The sequence below is a fragment of the Sorex fumeus genome, unplaced genomic scaffold (genome assembly GCF_029834395.1).
Source record: "Sorex fumeus unplaced genomic scaffold, SorFum_2.1 ptg000122l, whole genome shotgun sequence".
In the NCBI taxonomy this organism is placed as follows: Eukaryota; Metazoa; Chordata; class Mammalia; order Eulipotyphla; family Soricidae; genus Sorex; species Sorex fumeus.
The window spans coordinates 1,780,872-1,797,939 of record NW_026606179.1 but is presented as its reverse complement, the minus strand read 5'-3'; positions in this window follow the sequence as shown (position 1 = coordinate 1,797,939).

Below are 17,068 nucleotides of genomic sequence, written 5' to 3'. Positions count from 1 at the left end.
CTTGCATTCAGACAGGTAGCGAGTGAAGAGCCGAGCCAGTGTATTGATGAGTACTGATGGCAGGTTCTTCAGGTGTTCAGGTCTGACTTTGTCTGGGCCGGGTGCTGTTTGTTTCTTTACCGACGAAATGGCGTGTTGGATTTCGGAAGGGAGAACGTTGGGAACGACATATCCATCCTGTGGAATTTGGTATGTCGGCAAGTGGACATGGCTATCGAAGAGATTTGAGTAGAAGTCATGGATAATCTTCTCCATTGCCGTTCTGGAGGATGTGATGGATCTATCAGGACGTCGGAGGGCAGTCATCTTGGTCTTATAGTTGGCGAAGGACAGGCGGGCGTTACGAATACTTTTCCCAGCTTCTGCCGCATCTACCAGTACTTCTGCTCTTCTCTCTTTGAGGTCTTCCTTGATCGCATCTCTGCACTGCTTTGCGAGCTCGGACGTTAGCTTGCGGTTGCCTGAGGCATGCGCCAAACCACGCTGGCGAATTAGCTCAAGAGTTTTCGAAGATAGGCGATTTTTTGTGGCTATCTCTCTCTTGGCGTTCCTCGCACATTCATGGAGGTGCTGAACCAGTCGATCATATTCCTCGTCAATGTTGTCAACAATGGCATCTTCCCATGTTGCCGCAATAGTACCAAAGAGTTCCCAGTTGGTGGTCATTCTGGGAGTTCTCTTTTTGAACTTTGCAGCCCTTTCTCCCCGCTGTGTGAAGTAGAATTTTGCACGAAGGAGACGGTGGTCCGATCCCGTTCGAAATTTTGGGACAACAGCGACATCGGTCAGGCAAAACCGTCGATTGAATATGATGTGGTCTATTTCGTTGTGGAATCGTCCACCGGGAGACTCCCATGTCCATCGTTTAGATTCTGCCTTCTGGAACTGTGAGTTACCATGAATGGTCTTGGTCATGACATGATGAACTCAGACAGTCTCTCACCCTGTTCGTTCCATTCTAGGCCATGGGTCCCGATGTGAAGTTCTTCAGCTGATCTTCTCGGTCCTATCTTGGCATTAAAATCACCCACAATGATCTTGTAGAAGGTGTGGTCTTCTTTATAGAACTTCTCTAGCTCCATGTAGAACTTCTCAATTTCTCTTTCATCATAATGAGATGTTGGTGCGTAGACAACGAAGATAGAAACTGCAGGCAGTGAGCCACATCTATTCAAATGTAAACGTCCGATTCGGGTTGTTAGGCATTCGAATGAATCAATGCTCTTGGCCAAGTTTGTGTTGACAAGGACACCGATGCCTCCAACATCTCTTTTATCGCATGTTCCGAGGAACAATTCTTCTCCAGTGTCGAAAACGGCATGGTGAGATTCGTGCCTTCTTGTCTCGGTCAGACCAATGATGTCGTACTTGATCATTCGCGCTTGTACCATCAGGTCCTCGATGGATGCATCTGATGCTAGCGTACGTGCATTGAAAGTACAGACGATCATTTTTGTCTTCCTTCGTTGTGGCAGTCTAGGTAGGCCTTGAGATTTTGTCGGCCTCTCCTTTCTCATCCTTCTCAGTGCTGCCATGTCGGTGAAGCCTTCAGGGTCAGGTGAATGAGACCAGTTGTAGTTACTGGTTTTGGCATATGGAATACACTACTTCCACTACCCAGCCATCGCCACACTCCAGGACGCTTTCCGGACCCGCGTGGCAGCTCCGGCCGAGACCCACGCACGACTGAAGACCCACAGAACAAGATAAGCGGAACTCTCTGAGACCTTGGACTCCAGGCTTGGCGGACCCAGGGACAGAGCTTCTCTGCTTGCTCCCACCACCACAGGTGACAAAGGGATTCTAATCAGGAGCCCCACCCTACCCTGCCCTGTCTGCTTCCATCAACCACCCAGGGATCGAATTGTGCACAGGAGACCCACCCTACCCAGATAAATACCCCACTGGCAGACTTCCACTCTCGACACTACTTCCACTACCCAGCCGTCGCCACACTCCAGGACGCTTTCCGGACACATCATAAGACACTAAATACCCATCTTCTGGAATTGTCGTACCATATTTGATAGGGTTCAAATATGGTAACACCTCCAAGGGTGATTAGAGGTCACCCCAAAAGCCTCTATCCCTCTCGGAAAGACTGGCAAGCTACCGAGAGTATTCCGCCCGCATGGAAGAGCCTGGCAAGCTATCCGCTGTGTATTGTCCTCCCATTGTTCATCAATTTGCTCAGCTGGCACCAGTAACATCTCCATTGTGAGACTTGTTGTTACTGTTTTTGGCATATCGAATATGCCATGGGGAGCTTGCCAGGCTCTGCCATATAGGCGGGATACTCTTAGTAGCTTGCCAGGCTCTCCGAGAGGGGCAGAGGAATCGAACCCGAGTCGGCCACATGCAATGCAAACTCCCTACCCACTGTGCTATTGCTCCAGCCCATCTGACATCTCCTGACATCTCTTGGAATCCAGATCAGAGATCAGGCCTTGTTCATTCCTGCATCCTCAACGAATAAATGAATGAGTGAGTTGAGTAACTAAACGTCATCCCTACAATAACCATGCTTAGTATTCTTTGACCCCTCCTAAGATTTCCTACCATGTTTTTTTCACCTCAAAATTCATTCTTTAGTTACACCACCATGTCTTTCTTCATGCTTACACTATTATTAAAATTCTCATACAGATAAGTTGAACAACCATTCAATAAAGTTGTGAATGCCCAGGCTGAATTACTAGTTTGCTAGATCTGCTTTAGCACATATCAATTTGTTCGTCTTTACTTCTATTGGTGTGCATTGTGCAGTTTCTACTTGGGATCTTACAAAGAACGCTGCTGTGAATATTCATGCAAGTCTTTTATGTTGACATATTTTTCCCTCTTGGGCAAATACAGTAACCATCTGCTTTCTACTAATATCCCACCCAGTATTTTCTCAGTTGCACTCTTCAATTCTGAAATTTCCATTTGGAACGTAGCTATAATAACAGTCTTAAAGTCTGTTTGACAACTTCTATGTCGCCTCTGAATTGACAGATTTTGATTCTTTTCCCTGTGAGAATTTGACTTTTCCCAGTTTTTACTATCTCAGTTTTTTTCTCTAGTGGAGGCCCTCCCAGGTGATACTCAGAAGGGGGCCCAATGGCTATTCTTGGACAATTAGGCTGATAGGTCAGTGCAAAGGCCCACAAATGCAATGATCCTATAGCCTTCTGAGCTGGGGGTACCCAGACCACCTGAGTGATGTTAGGGGCCTCCCTGGCTGCACTCAGCAATGCTCAAGGGCCACGTGCTGTCTGGAATTATCCCAGGTCCAGTGTGTGCCACTGTTTCATCTCCTGGCACTGCTTTGTTTCTGTTTTTGCTTTTCATATGTCACACTTGGCAGTGCTGAGGAGCTACACCCAGATATGCTTGAGGGATTATGCTGGAGATCAAACCCAGGTCCCCTGGATGCAAAGCATATGTGCCGGGGCTGTTTCTGGGCCCAACACTGAGATTTTTAGTTTATTTTTTGTTGGGGGGCCTCACACAGCAGTACTCAGGGATTACTCCTGGCTCTGTGTTCAGGGATCACTTCTATGGTTCTCAGGGGACATTACAGGGTGCCAGGGATGGAACCCAGATTTTCTGCATGTAAGGCAAGCATTTTCCCCACTTCCCCTTTGGTCCAGCAATGAGTTTTTATACACTGAGATAATAATGTTTTATCTCAGTTATACATTTATATTTATAATTTTATCTCAATTATACATATACATATACCAAAATCCTAGTTTCCACCCTCACCATTACAGTTGACACCTTTTGCCGGTCTTATGCTGCCCCCGCCTCCCCCGCCATCCATCTCCTTTCCCTCAGAAACCACCGTTTTATTATCTGAATCTAAGTGTTTGTTTTTATTTCAAAATTGTTTTATTTCTCTGCTTCTTTTTAAGGGAGTGGGGAGAATTGGGTCACACATGGCAGTGATTGAAGGTTACTCCCAGTTCTGTGTTCTGGGATCCCTCCTGGCATTGTCAGGGCACCATGTGGCACTGGAAGACAAGCCCACATCTCCTGCAGTACTGGCAGGCCTTTTGAGCAAACTCTCTGGTTCCTGTTTGCTTTCATTCTTTATCTTCCACATTTGCGTGAATTCACAGTAGTTGAGATAGACAGTAGAAAATACGGTAGTTGTCTTTCTCTGTCTGACTTGTTTTATTGGACCTAATCCCCTTGAGGTCCATCTATTTTGTTGTAAATGCCAAGATTTCATCTTTTTTTTAATTAGTAGTGTTACACTGTGTATATAGACCAGTTTTTTACTCACTCATCTCTGATGGGCACTTAGATTATTTCTGCTTCTTGACTACTGTAATGCTGCAATGAACATGGTTGCATTTCAACTTTTGTTTTTGTTTTCATACTCTCTGCCTAAATGCTAAGAAGAATAGTTGAATGATATGACATATTTATTAATTGTCTAATACATCTCCATACTCAACTTAGTCCTATACTAATTTCCTCCCTGACTGGGGATTTTCTTTTCCTTTTTCCAATAAACCTTTCCATTAAAAAAAGTCTCTTACTCTTTTCCATGGTGGTCATAGCAATTTAGATTTCCACCAATTTAGGATAACATTGGCTGGTCCTTTTTCCCTGACTGCAGGGAGCTTAGGTTTATTGGGTTACACCATTCACAGTGCTCCTGAAGCACTCCTGTTTCCTCAGTATTCATCTTTAACTTCTCTATGCTCTGCTTTCTCTACCTGTTAATCACCTATTTCCCATAAGCAGTACCTATGACTTTTAAAGTCAAATTCCTCAGAAATCTTTGGATTTGTACTCGTAAGTGAGATATTACTTTTCTCCTTCCCTTATATCCTTTTGCATAGTTTACTTTAGAGCAATGTCCTTTCTGTATAGACACAGGAAGATAGTTAATGCTATGCTTTTGTAACTTGGGAATTAATTGACTCTGGATAATATTCACTCCTGGGCTTCTCTTTTCCTGACTTAAGCCTCAGTTGCCCTTAGTTCCTAGCACCCCAAAAGCAGGGTCACAACTAGGGCAAGCTGTGAGCTACCCTGGCATCAAAACAGGCCAGGCCAAGTGCCATAAGTTAAGAGCACAGTCACGGACAAATTCTGTCATGATCCAAAGAGTAACAACTAGACTAGGACCCTGCTAGGGTTAGGAATGACTAATCTGGCCTGAGTACTGTAGTCTGGGACCTATAGCGAGATGTCCCCAGGAGAGCCACCCTACAAGATTAATATATCTCTTACTGTGTCCATACAAAATGATTAGAAAGTAAATCTAAGTAAAGTAAATCTAAGATGGTTGTTGAACTGAGGAAAAGGGAAACACACCCCTACATGGTTTTTCTGCCCTTGAGCGGATGTCCTGGCTACAAGAGATCTTTGTCCTAGAAGAGTTTTGGTTCTAAGGAAGGGCTTTCATATGTTGATTGTGCTACCTGACTTAGGTGTAGCTGGAGGTTGAACTCGAGACCAAGGCTGCAAGATGGAGCACCTAACATGGGGGACAGGAGGAGGCTGAAATGAGGGGCAGTGTGAGACTAGAACATGCACATGGGGAGAATGGAATAAATGGCAACTGATTACCAACCAGCCTGGCAGCCCTATTCCCTCCTTCATGCATTTCTTGGTGGTGGCTAAAGGCTGGGTGGGGGAAGTAGCTCATGGCCCCTGAACCATGCCACCACCGCTGTTCACTTATCTATTTTGTGATTACACACACCAACAATAAGCAGTTTTCCTTTTCCTCACATCTTTGACAATACTTGTTTTCCTGTTGGCTATCTTAAATGGGGTGAGGTGATATATCATTTTAGTTTTACTTTTAATTTTTGGTGGGGGAGAACACCTGGTGGTGCTCAGGGTTCCTGGCTCTGTGCTCACCGATCACTCCTGGTGGAGCTCAGGGCTGATATGGAGTGTTGGGGATTGAACCTGGGTTGGCCATGTATGATGCAAGTGCCCTACCCACTCTTTAATCTTCATTTCTCTATTGATAAGGAATCATGAACATCTTGAGTATGTAGGCTATCTGTAAGTCTTCTCTGATGAAATTTCCATTTAGCGCCTCTGCTAGATATTTTTAGGTTTAATTTTATTTATTGGTTTTGACCTATAAAATAAAATGGCATGTTATTAAATTGAAAAAACCAGAGCTGGAGCGATAGCACAACAGGTAGGGCATTTGCCTTGCATGCGACCAACCCGGGTTCGATTCTCAGCATCTCATGTGGTCCCCTAAGCACTGCCAGGAGTAATTCCTGAGTGCATGAGCCAGGAGTAACCCTGTGCATTGCCGGGTATGACCCAAAAGGCAAAAAAAGAAAGAAAGAAAGAAAGAAAGAAAGAAAGAAAGAAAGAAAGGAAGGAAGGAAGGAAAACCAAGTAGATAAGGATTTAGAATCAGAAACACCAAGCAGAAAGAAAAAAAAGCAAACAAAAAGATTTGAAAAAGAACTATTTTGAAATGTTTATGTGAGGTCAGTGTGGATGCTGTGCTTGTAGGGTTTTGGGGTGGAGGGGGGTTGGAACTCAGCAACACTCAGGGGTTCCTCCTGGCTTTGCACTCAGGAATTACTCCTGGCTATGCTCATGGGGCCATATGGGATGCTGAGGATTGATCCAGAACTGCCAGATGCAAGGCAAATGCCTTGCCCCTGTACTATCTCTCTGGCTTCTGATGAGTTATTTTTTTAAATGGGAAAATAGGGACCTCCAGGTGTGGCCATGATGGTCCCTTGCTTTCACAACCTGAGCTGTACCACATCCTTGGGCCCTAGAACTAGCCATCAGGTGCAAGAGGCCAAATACCAAATCAAACCAGGCCCAACTGGTTTGTTTCTGGAATTTCTTATGATACCCTGATCCAGGAGTGACCCCTGACAGAGATACCAAGGAAATAAATAATCAATAAACTTGTAATTAAAGAGTCCCAGGAAAGAGGTTAAGGCACTACAGCTGACCCCAGTTCTATTCCCAGCACTATATACAGTTTCCCGAGCACTGCCAGGAGTGATCCCTTAGCCCAGAGCCAGGAGAAAGCACTGAGGACAGTCAGGTGTAGCCACCAAATAAAAGAGTCCCCATTATTGTTCTCCTTTTCTGCCAAGTTTTAATTTTTTTCAGGTATCTTGTTACTTCCAGGTAAGATTTCTTTTTTCCTTTTCTAGATTCCCCTATATATTTCTCTGGGATGAATTTATCCCATTGTTGTTTGTCTGAAGAATTTTTTATTCCTCCTTAAAATCTGAGTAATAACCAACATTAAGCCAGCAGGGGTTCCTAAAGAGGAACATCTTTAAAACATTAGGAAACTGGAATCCCTTTGTTCTTCTATTATTAGAGCCAGGGCTTCCCAAGAGGCCAGTCCTCTTAAGGATGCACCTCCAGAAGAAAACCAGGTCAAAGCTCTACCCCACCCCCTGAGCTCACTCACAGCATCGAGATTCCCAATAAGGAAACAGCTGCAGCCAAGGCAGACACGTTTGAACTCAAGCTCACAAACACAGCCAGAGTCTCAAGTAAAATGGCCTATTCCCAAAGGATTGTTCCCAAGGCCAGCTCTCCCCTAATAAAAGCTGCCTGATTTCAAAGCGAGCCAGAGGCTGGCGCCCAGAAAGGAGTGGCTGGTATTTTATACCCACGGTGTGCGGGTGATTACTCTCGGAGAAAACAGGCATTTTGATCAAGACAAAAATTACAAAAACACTGTCTGGAGAGCTCAACCCTAAGCATGGGGTCTGGAAGGAGACTTAAGCTGAGACTCCTAAGTGGTCTTCCTATGCATCCCTGTACAGACCACAAAGTGCGCTGACCTCAAACAGAAAGTGATCTGATGAGCTACGTGTTCATCCCCTCCAAATCAATAGGTGCTAACCCTTCATATAGCCTTTGGGGAGCTCCTATTGGGTACAGAGAATCTTCTTCTTTCTACCCTGGGGCAGGGAGACAACATCAAAATGTATCAGAGAAGCAAGACATAGTCTACTAGTTGCATATGCATAGAAATTACTTTCCTGAGCACTGCCAGGAGTGATCCCTGAGCACAGAGCCAGAAATAAGCCCTGATCAAAATCCACTGTGATCCCCAATAAAAATATATAAATAAAATAATTAATTTTATTATGTGGATTGTATATTTTAAATAACGGAAGATTTTAAAGAGTTAGCCTTGTGGCCAGTGAGATAGTACAGCAAGTTAAGGTGCTGGCTTTGCATGTGGCCAACCCAGGTTCAAGCACCATCACCACATAAGATTGCCTGAGAATGATCAGAAGTGATCACTGAGCACAGAGCCAGGAGCAAGCCCGGAGCACACCCAGGTGTGACCCAAAAATTAAAAGAGTATTTTTTAAATTGAGATGTAATTGACATATAGCACAGTTAATTTTGGTGTACAGCATAATGGCTTAATAAAGTATATATTAAGAAATAAACCTTTTGAATGGACTATGCGTTAATCCAGGCCATCATGTCTGCCCGGAGGGGAAAGGGTGTTGCTTCCTTCCGCTCTCTCCTCTCTGGAAAGAAAGATGGCGGTCACATGGGAGCCTTGTGGACAGCAGGTATGAGCCGGGGGTGGGGGCGCGACTGAAACCTCATGGGATGTGGGGGCGTTCTGGCCCGTCCTTCATGCCCTACCGAGGTTACCAGTTGCCCCCCGTGAGCGGCTCTCTGACACGGCCATGACTCCAGAGCACAGAAACCAATCTCTTAATTATCTGACTCTCAGTAGAAATACTTCCAGGGTTAATAAGTAAAATAGCAGAAATCCAAAACCGCGTGGCCGCTATTGTGGCCTTGCAACATCATTTAATTCTTGAACCCAGCTGTAGAAAGCAAATCATTTCATAATGCTTTTTCAGCATGGCTGATTTGGCGGGGGGGGGGGGGGGGGGGGGGGGGGGGAGGGTAAACTCTAAATAATAATGGTGCAACTTTAATCGAAACAATGAAGCAAGTCAAAGTAGATAGAGTGTTAACTAAAATTCATCTGCCCCACAGGCATTGGGGGGTGGGTGGGGATGGGGTTTATTGGGGTTCTTTGTGGTGAAAAATAAGTATTGGTAAAGGGAAATGTGTTTGATATTTGTACGACCGAGACCTAAACCTGAAAGCTTTGTAACTTTTCCCACAGCGATTCAATAAATAAAAAAAGAAAACAAAAAAATAAACCTTTTATTGTATATAAAACAGTAAGTAGAAATAGATATCTTCACAGTTATTTTAATATCCCTGCCTTACTTACTGAATAAGTATTCAGAAAACCAGTAAGGAAATGGAAGACTTGAACAAAACTGCCAACCAAGCTAAACTAAAATTTGTGTAACAATCCACTTAACAACAACATGTATATTCTTGTCCACTACACCAGGAACGTTACCAGGGTAGGTCATAATCTGAGTCATAAAACTAGCCTCAATACATATACAAAGGATGCATACCTTACAAAACATGTCTTCATGTCATGTGGAGTAAAATGACAACAATAAATTTTAAAATGACTGAGGGGCCAGAGCAATAGTACAGAAGATAAGGTGTTTGCCTTACATGCAGACAATCTGGATTTGATCCCCAACATCCCATATGATTCCTGGAGCCCACCAGGAATGATTCCTGAGTACAGAACCAGGAATAAGCCCTGAGCACAGCAGGGTGTGCATTCCCCCCCCCCAAAAAAAAGTCTTGAAAAGTCTCTGGAGACATTTCTAAATAACATATATTTTTAAAATTAATCAAAAGGAAACTAGTACTTGGACTTGAATGAGATTAGACAGAGAACATATCAAAATTTTAGAAATGCCATTAAAACAGTATTTTTATTTTTTTTTTACTTTTTGGGTCACATTCAGCAATGCTCGGGGGTTACTCCTGGTTCTGCACTTTAAGTGTGGGCTGCAATTTAGGTTATGTAGTCCATAATTCAATCAGTGTGCTGGGTGCCCTTAAGTTGCAAACCCTTTCTAGCTTTTATTGACTCATCAGAAACAGGAAGGGAGGGCTTAACAATTTGAGCTCCAACAAACTGGGATTGACTGTGCTGGTCTTCCCAAGAAGTAAACGCTGCCTATGGCTGGGGTGGAAACTTGGAGCTGCTAAGCCAATAGAAGAAAACACGAATTTGGGAGTATGAAGTGCTCTGAAGCCAGTAATGTACTTAAGATTGCAGGAAAATTTTCTAGCGCCGTGGGGAAGGGGGGCTGGAGATAGTACAGAGGGCAGGGTGCTTGTCTTGCACGCAGCAGCCCACCTTGATTAGATTCTACCACATCCCATATAGCTCCTGAGCCTTACCAGGAGTGACCTTTGAGCACAGAACCAAGAGTAAGCCCTGAACACTGCTGGGTATTGAGGGGAAAAACCCACCTTGGATAGGGGGCCAGATAGTACTATGGGTAAGGCATTTGCTTTGCATGTGGTTGACCCAGATCTGATGTCCACGCCACACTAGGAGTGATCTCTGAGCACAGAGCCAGGATTAAGCCCCGAGCATTGCTGGATGTGCCTCAAAAAAAAAATCTTAGAGAGGATTATAAAATGATGGATGGGGCATATTTTTGTTTTCTCCCTCTCGCTCCACACCCTGCTGCTATATCATATCCTTTGTTGCTACTGTCCCACTGACTGAACCAAATGTTTTTCCTTTTGATCCCCATATTTCCCACACACACAATGTAGAGTGTGAATTAAAAGCCCAGGCTCTTTGGATTTAAACTGGGTTTAAATCCTAACTAGCTCTGCTGGTAACTAGCTGCATGTCTTGAACAAACCCCTAAATGTCTCTAAGCATCTGTCTCCTAAACAGTGTGAAGTGATATATTTTTTCTATCAAATGAGGATAGGCTAAGTCATCCTGCAATAAAAGTCAACCCCCGAGCCTCAGTGGCTTGACAAAAGCTATTTATCATTAAGTATGGGAGACAATCTCTGAAATGGTCAGTAAACCCTGCCTTCTGGAAGGCAATGCTGGACTCAGCTATTCCTACCTCTGCAGCCAGGCAGGACTCAGGAAACCCTATGGGATTCTAGGGGTTGAGTCGGGTTGAGCAGGTGGAAGGCAAGCACCTTAATTGCTGCACTATCTCTCTGATCCCTCGCTAAGGTTCTGCTTGACCTCCTCTGGATTGTCCTGTCATCTTTCAGAGTTTTATCATGCCTAAGTTTAGTTCCTGGACCTCCTGAGGGAATCCAGCTGGTGAGCATTTGGACTGATAAAAAAGGAGTGACAACAATAAGATAACAGTTACTCCTTTTTTCAAAAGATCATATCTTGGTATTATAAGTTCCAGAAGCTCATTACTATGGACCTCCCTAACTGATTGCCCATTGGCCTCACAATCATAGCCCTTGGCATAGCTTGACTAGGCCTAAGAGATACCGTGATACCATGAGCAGAGGCACCAAACTATGTCAGGACAGAATTCCTCATACACAGAAATTGTGAGATGGTGAATGTTTTCTGAAATACTAAATGTTAAGCTTCGAAGTTGTGGGATCATTTAATAAAGGTGCAATGTGGGTCAGAGGTGCTCGTCAGAGAGCCTGGCTGATAGTTTTCACATTAACAATTGCGACCAAAATCACTTCAATGATCAACTAGATATGGGCAGGCGCAATGGTTAGTAAGGTACAGTTAGTAAGGTACTTGTCTTGCAAACAGCCGACCGAGGTTTGGTCACTGGCACCACGTATGGTCCCCCAAGTCCTGCCAGGAGTGATCCCTGAGCACAGAGCCAGGAGCAAGCCCTGACCACCACCAGGTATGACCCCCCAAACAAACAAAAAATGGATTTATTAAATTTGCGGTCGGAAAAACTCTTTATTACAGTCTTATTTTTGTCCTTTTAGCAAAATAAAAGGAGTGATTGCACAGCAGGCAGGGCATTTGCCTTGCATGTGGCCGGCCCAGGTTCGATTCCTGTGTTCCTCTCAGAGAGCCCGGCAAGCTACCGTGAGTATCTCGCCTGCACGGCAAAGCCTGGCAAGCTACCCGTGATGTATTCAGTATGCCAAAAACAGTAATAACAAGTCTCACAATTTGTTGTGATACGTTACTGGTGCCCACTTGAGCAAATCGATGAACAAAGGGGGGACAGTGTCACAGCAAAATAAAGTTAAAATCTGATTTTTTTAAAAATTGACTTAGGTTCAATCACCAGCAACACACGAGGGTCTCCCAAGCAGAAGTGATCCCTGAGCGAAGAGCCAGGAGTGTTTGCTTAGGTGTGGTCTAAAAACAAACAAGCAGACAGACCAAAAAAAAAAAATTACAAAGGATTGAACTTCATTTGGACCACTACCGCTTTAGCAATAGCCACATAAGAGGCCGACATTACTTTAATGCGCTTCTCCCCCACCATTTGCCAGTCCCAGTGGTATATAAACCGGACTTTTTCTCAGAAGGTGGAGAAGTCAAAGGCTCGAGCTCTTTGTGTCAGTCTATTTTCCTCCTAACTAGCCCTCATCATTCACTATGAAAATTAAGGGCTCGCTCCATATAAAACTTACACAGAAGAAATCAAAAGCTGATTCCAAAGGGATTTTTATTTTACTCTTGCTTTTTTTCCCCCAATTTTGGGCCACACCTGGTGATGCTCAGGCTTTACTCCTGGTTCTGCCCTCAGAGACCACTCCTGATGCTTAGGGAATCATATGGGGCTCTAGGGATTGAACCAGGTTCGGTTACATACAAGGCAAGTGCCCTACCCACTGTACTATTTCTCTAGCCCTGTATTTCAAAGTTTTAAAAAAGATAACATGATAAAAAGAGATAAAAGAAAACCCCCATAACACGACAACATATTTCTGGGGAGGGGCTGCTTGCGTCTTGTTCTTATTAAATGCTGGTTGACTCCCTATAGGGGTAAATGAAGATGTTTTGAAGTTTTTCCTTACACTAGTATAGTTGGATTTCAGCCTGGAGGAGCCCAAGATGAGAATGAGTCCTGTAGGATGTATGATGGCCTGAACAGTCTTGCTAGACTCAGGAAAATAGGGGGGCTTGATTTAAGGAAAATGGCAAGACCTTGGGGATGAGAACTTGTCCACTTTTTTTGTGTACTTGCCAAACCTGCAGTGTAGCAAAAAGGTCTTGGTATTTTGTCCTATTTCCTAAAAATTTGACAATTTCCCAGTATGGAGGGAGGAGCTGAGAGAGACTGAGGCAGGTGAGAGAACTGCTTCCCTGAGAGGACTGCTCCCAGGGGAGGGAAGAGGGGACCCAGGTCCAATGGGTAAGGGGTGGGGAGGAAGAAGAGTGGGTTGGGGTGCCATTGCCACTGCTGTGAGCTTAGCAGCAATGGGTAGGGTGGAGGAGATACTGCTGTTGCTAGAGAGGGCTGCTCCTAGGAACATCTTGAGAGTATGCAGGATGAGAGACAGCACATAACTGTAAGCAAGAGTAGGAAGAGAGCAGAACCATGGGGGAGTCCTAGGAGCCTTAGCCTGCCCCCACCCTGACTGCTAGAGATCAAAAGAGCAGCTGTCTTGGAGAGAGCTGCTCAGCTCCAATAAAGAATCCTGGTGCCTAGAGAGACAGTCCAGCGAGCAAGTTCTTGCCGTGCATGCAGCCCACCTGAGTTTGATTCCCAGCACCATACATGGTTTCCCAAGTCCACCAGAAGTGATTCATGAGCACCACCATATGTGGCTGGAGGAAAAGGGGAAGAAAAGAAAAGAATATTGGCTCCTTCCCACACAGCCAGTCTCTTTGGGTGCTTGAACTCCCAGGTCCAGACTCCAGGAAAGGACTAGGACTGGTTTCTCTACAAGTGGTAAAGAGAGGGCAGACCCCATACGATAAAGCTGGTGCCCCCAAATTGGTATAGAATCAGCAGGATTTGGAAGGATGAGGCCAAACAAACCTTCAATAAGAAATCTTTTTTAGATTTGTAGAATCAGAGGGCTGGAAAGCTAGAACTGGGAGTGAAGGATGCCTTGGATGTGGCCAACCTGGGTTTGACCAACCCGGGTTGATCTCTAGCACTGCATAAGAGGTTCCCCAAGCATAAAGGGTCACTCCTGAGCACAGGGCCAGGAATAACCCCTGGGCACTGCTGGGTATTTCCCAGCGCCTCCCCCCACCAAATAAATATATTTGTAGTGATAATTGAGAAAAGCACATAGGGAATTTACTGATCATTCTGGAGCACCAGTCTGCAACCTGCCCTTTTATAAAGGTGCTTCCGTACTCTTTTTTCTGTCTAAATAAATGGCTTTTTGTAACCATGAAGACAAGATTGTTACTTTGAGGATATGAGTAAGCCATCTTCCAACCAGCCAGCTTATTGTTTAAAAAGCTCTTTCTCAACCCATCACCAGGCTTCTCAATTGATTGACATTTCAAATGGCAGTGGAAAATGGTCTTTGAGGTTACACTTATAGCAGTGACTACATTTCTTAAAGTCCACATGGAATGACTCTCAGCATAGTTTTTCTTTTGTTCTGAGCCATATCTGGCACTTACTCTTGGGGCTTACTCTTGGCTCTGCACTCAGGAATCACTCCTGGCGGTGTTTGGGGAACAATATGTTGTGCCAGGGATCCAATCCGGGCTGACTGCATGGAAGACAAAAGGCCTTACCTGCTGTACTATCTCTCTGGCTCTTTATCAGCTTAGTTTTGGTATGAGTATAATTTGGGGAAAAATAGTACATCAGGCAGAGCACTTGCCTTTCACACGGCTGACCCCGGGTAGATCCCCTTCATTCCATATGGTCCCCAAAGCCCACCAAGAGTGATTCGTGAGTGCATAGGCAGGAGTAAGCTCTGAGTACTGTCAGGTATGATTCCAAAACAAAAACAAAAAGACTGTAATTCAAATCTTATTTTCTCTATGCCATATAATTTAACAGTTTAATTCAGACTGCAGGGCATCATCCTCAGAGTTTCCAACTGCTGTCAGTATCCTCAATGTTCCCCAAATGAAGTAGGTCTCTTGAATGGCTCACAAAAGAATGTCTGTGAGAAAAGTCAGGAGCAAGGGAAGCAGCAGCCAAGAGAGGGAGGGAAAGAGGGAGAGACAGAGACAGAGACAGAGACAGAACTTGATCTGCATGTCTCTCCTCCCTCATTCCTCAAAGTCCCTAAGTGAAACTGTTTTTTTTACTTGCCATTTGTTTCCTCCTATTATTTTCTGCAAGGGTAGACAAGTGATCTGGAAACCTAGATAGAGGTAGGGACTGATTTTTCCTTCTCCTGCAGAGCCTGAAGCCATGACTCCCTGAGAATGCAGGTGTTGGGAACGAGTTCCCATGTCATGAAGATCAAGTAGACCTCAGTACAGCTTGATGGCTGCGTGGGGGGAGGGGAGGCTGATGGGATGTTCATGACCACAAGGCAAAGGTGCTTGTGACAGTTTCTTCCCATCCTAACTCCTTCCCCCCACCAGACCTCCCACAGCAGTTCCCAGGAAGATCAAGGTGGACTGAGTGAGAAGGTAATGGAACTTTCTCTTAACACTACTCCACCACTTGCTCCCCACTTCTGCCACCAAAATCAGTTGGGTGCTTCCTCTTCTCTTTCATATTTCCTGAGTAAAGCTATTTTGTTTCACTGTCTTTTGGAACCTGGATGGACACTATAGAGTCCACGGAGACCATGAGTTCTGATCTCCTGGACACAACACAGGCAAATTTGTGGCGGGCCACGCTGGAGGGAAGGGCACTCACTATTGTGTCTTCTTGTGCTCTCTGGCACTCAACACACCCCATCAGCAAAAGAACTACGACCACGACCTAAAGAAGTGAAAAAAAATATAGTATGGCACTGTTCTCACGTCATCTTCACATTCCAAGTTGGTGTACTTAATTTCTTCCACTTATGTAACACGGCTCTCTTTTCTCTCATAATCTGGAATTTTCCTCCTATAATTCTTTTCCCCTCTTTTTCTGAAATTTTGTAAGTTCTCTATTTTCTTGGTCTGGTATTGCACATGTCTCACAGTAAGCAGGATCATTTGTCAAAAGAAACCACTAAGCCTTAGCTTGTGGCTCAAAGGTAAAGTGAATGCTTGTATAAATAAATGGCTGAGTCTGAATCCTCCAGCATCGCAATCCAAATAAAACCAAAACCACAGAATCTTTGGCCCCAAAAGGACCGTTAGAGCAGAGAATCCAAGGCATTGTCTTTAAATTATTTTTCCATTAACTTTGGGACTACTGGCTTTGGGACATTCTGCCCTGAACTAGCATGGCTCTCATGATTGTTTAATACAACGATTTTGCTTCCTTGGATTCTCCTGAAAACCTTTCTCATGAGAATAGAAAAACATGGAGGATATTGGGATGAACTTTTCCTTTTTCTGCAGAGAACATAACCTCACTTCAGCCTCAGAACCATAAAAATTCAGGTGGCAGGGACCAGTTCCAATGCCACACAACCCAGGAGGATCCAGCTGCTACTCGATGGCTGCCTTTGTGAGGCTGGCAGGACTTAACCATCCACTATGTGCAGGAGTACACAGTCCTGATCTTTACCAGGCACTTCACTGGCAAAGTCGTGATGGGTCAAGCAGGAGTGTAGTTGCTCTCTGTTTTGTGGCTACCTTCTCGTTACTCCCCAGACATCTCACCAGCAATATCTGTATCTGTTTTCAAGGTACAGTTACAACTATTATATTTCATACTACAAGAATTTCATAAATACCTCTCTTAAACTGTCTGTGAATTCAATCTTCTCTAAATGCATACTTGGGAAAGGGATGTAGTCCCAGGGAGCTTATAACTGGTATATTTCAGGACTGGGTTCCTTCCCCAGCATGGAAACATAAAAGATAAAAACGGAGGGCCTAAGTGATAACACAGTGGGTAGGGTGACTGTATTGCACATGGCCAGCCCGGACTTGATCCCCAGTACTCCCATACGATCCTTCAAAGCCCTCCAGGAGTGATCCTAAGCGTAGAGTAAGGAGTAAGCCATGAGCATCGCTGGAAATGACATTCCCGCCTCAAAAAAAAAAAAAAAAAAGACAAAAGCACTTAAATTTTTCTGGGAGCCACAGCCAGCAGAGCCCAGGGCTTACTGCTGGCTCTGACTCCAGGGGTCACTCCTGGAGGGGCTCGCAGGACCATGTGGTGCTGGGATT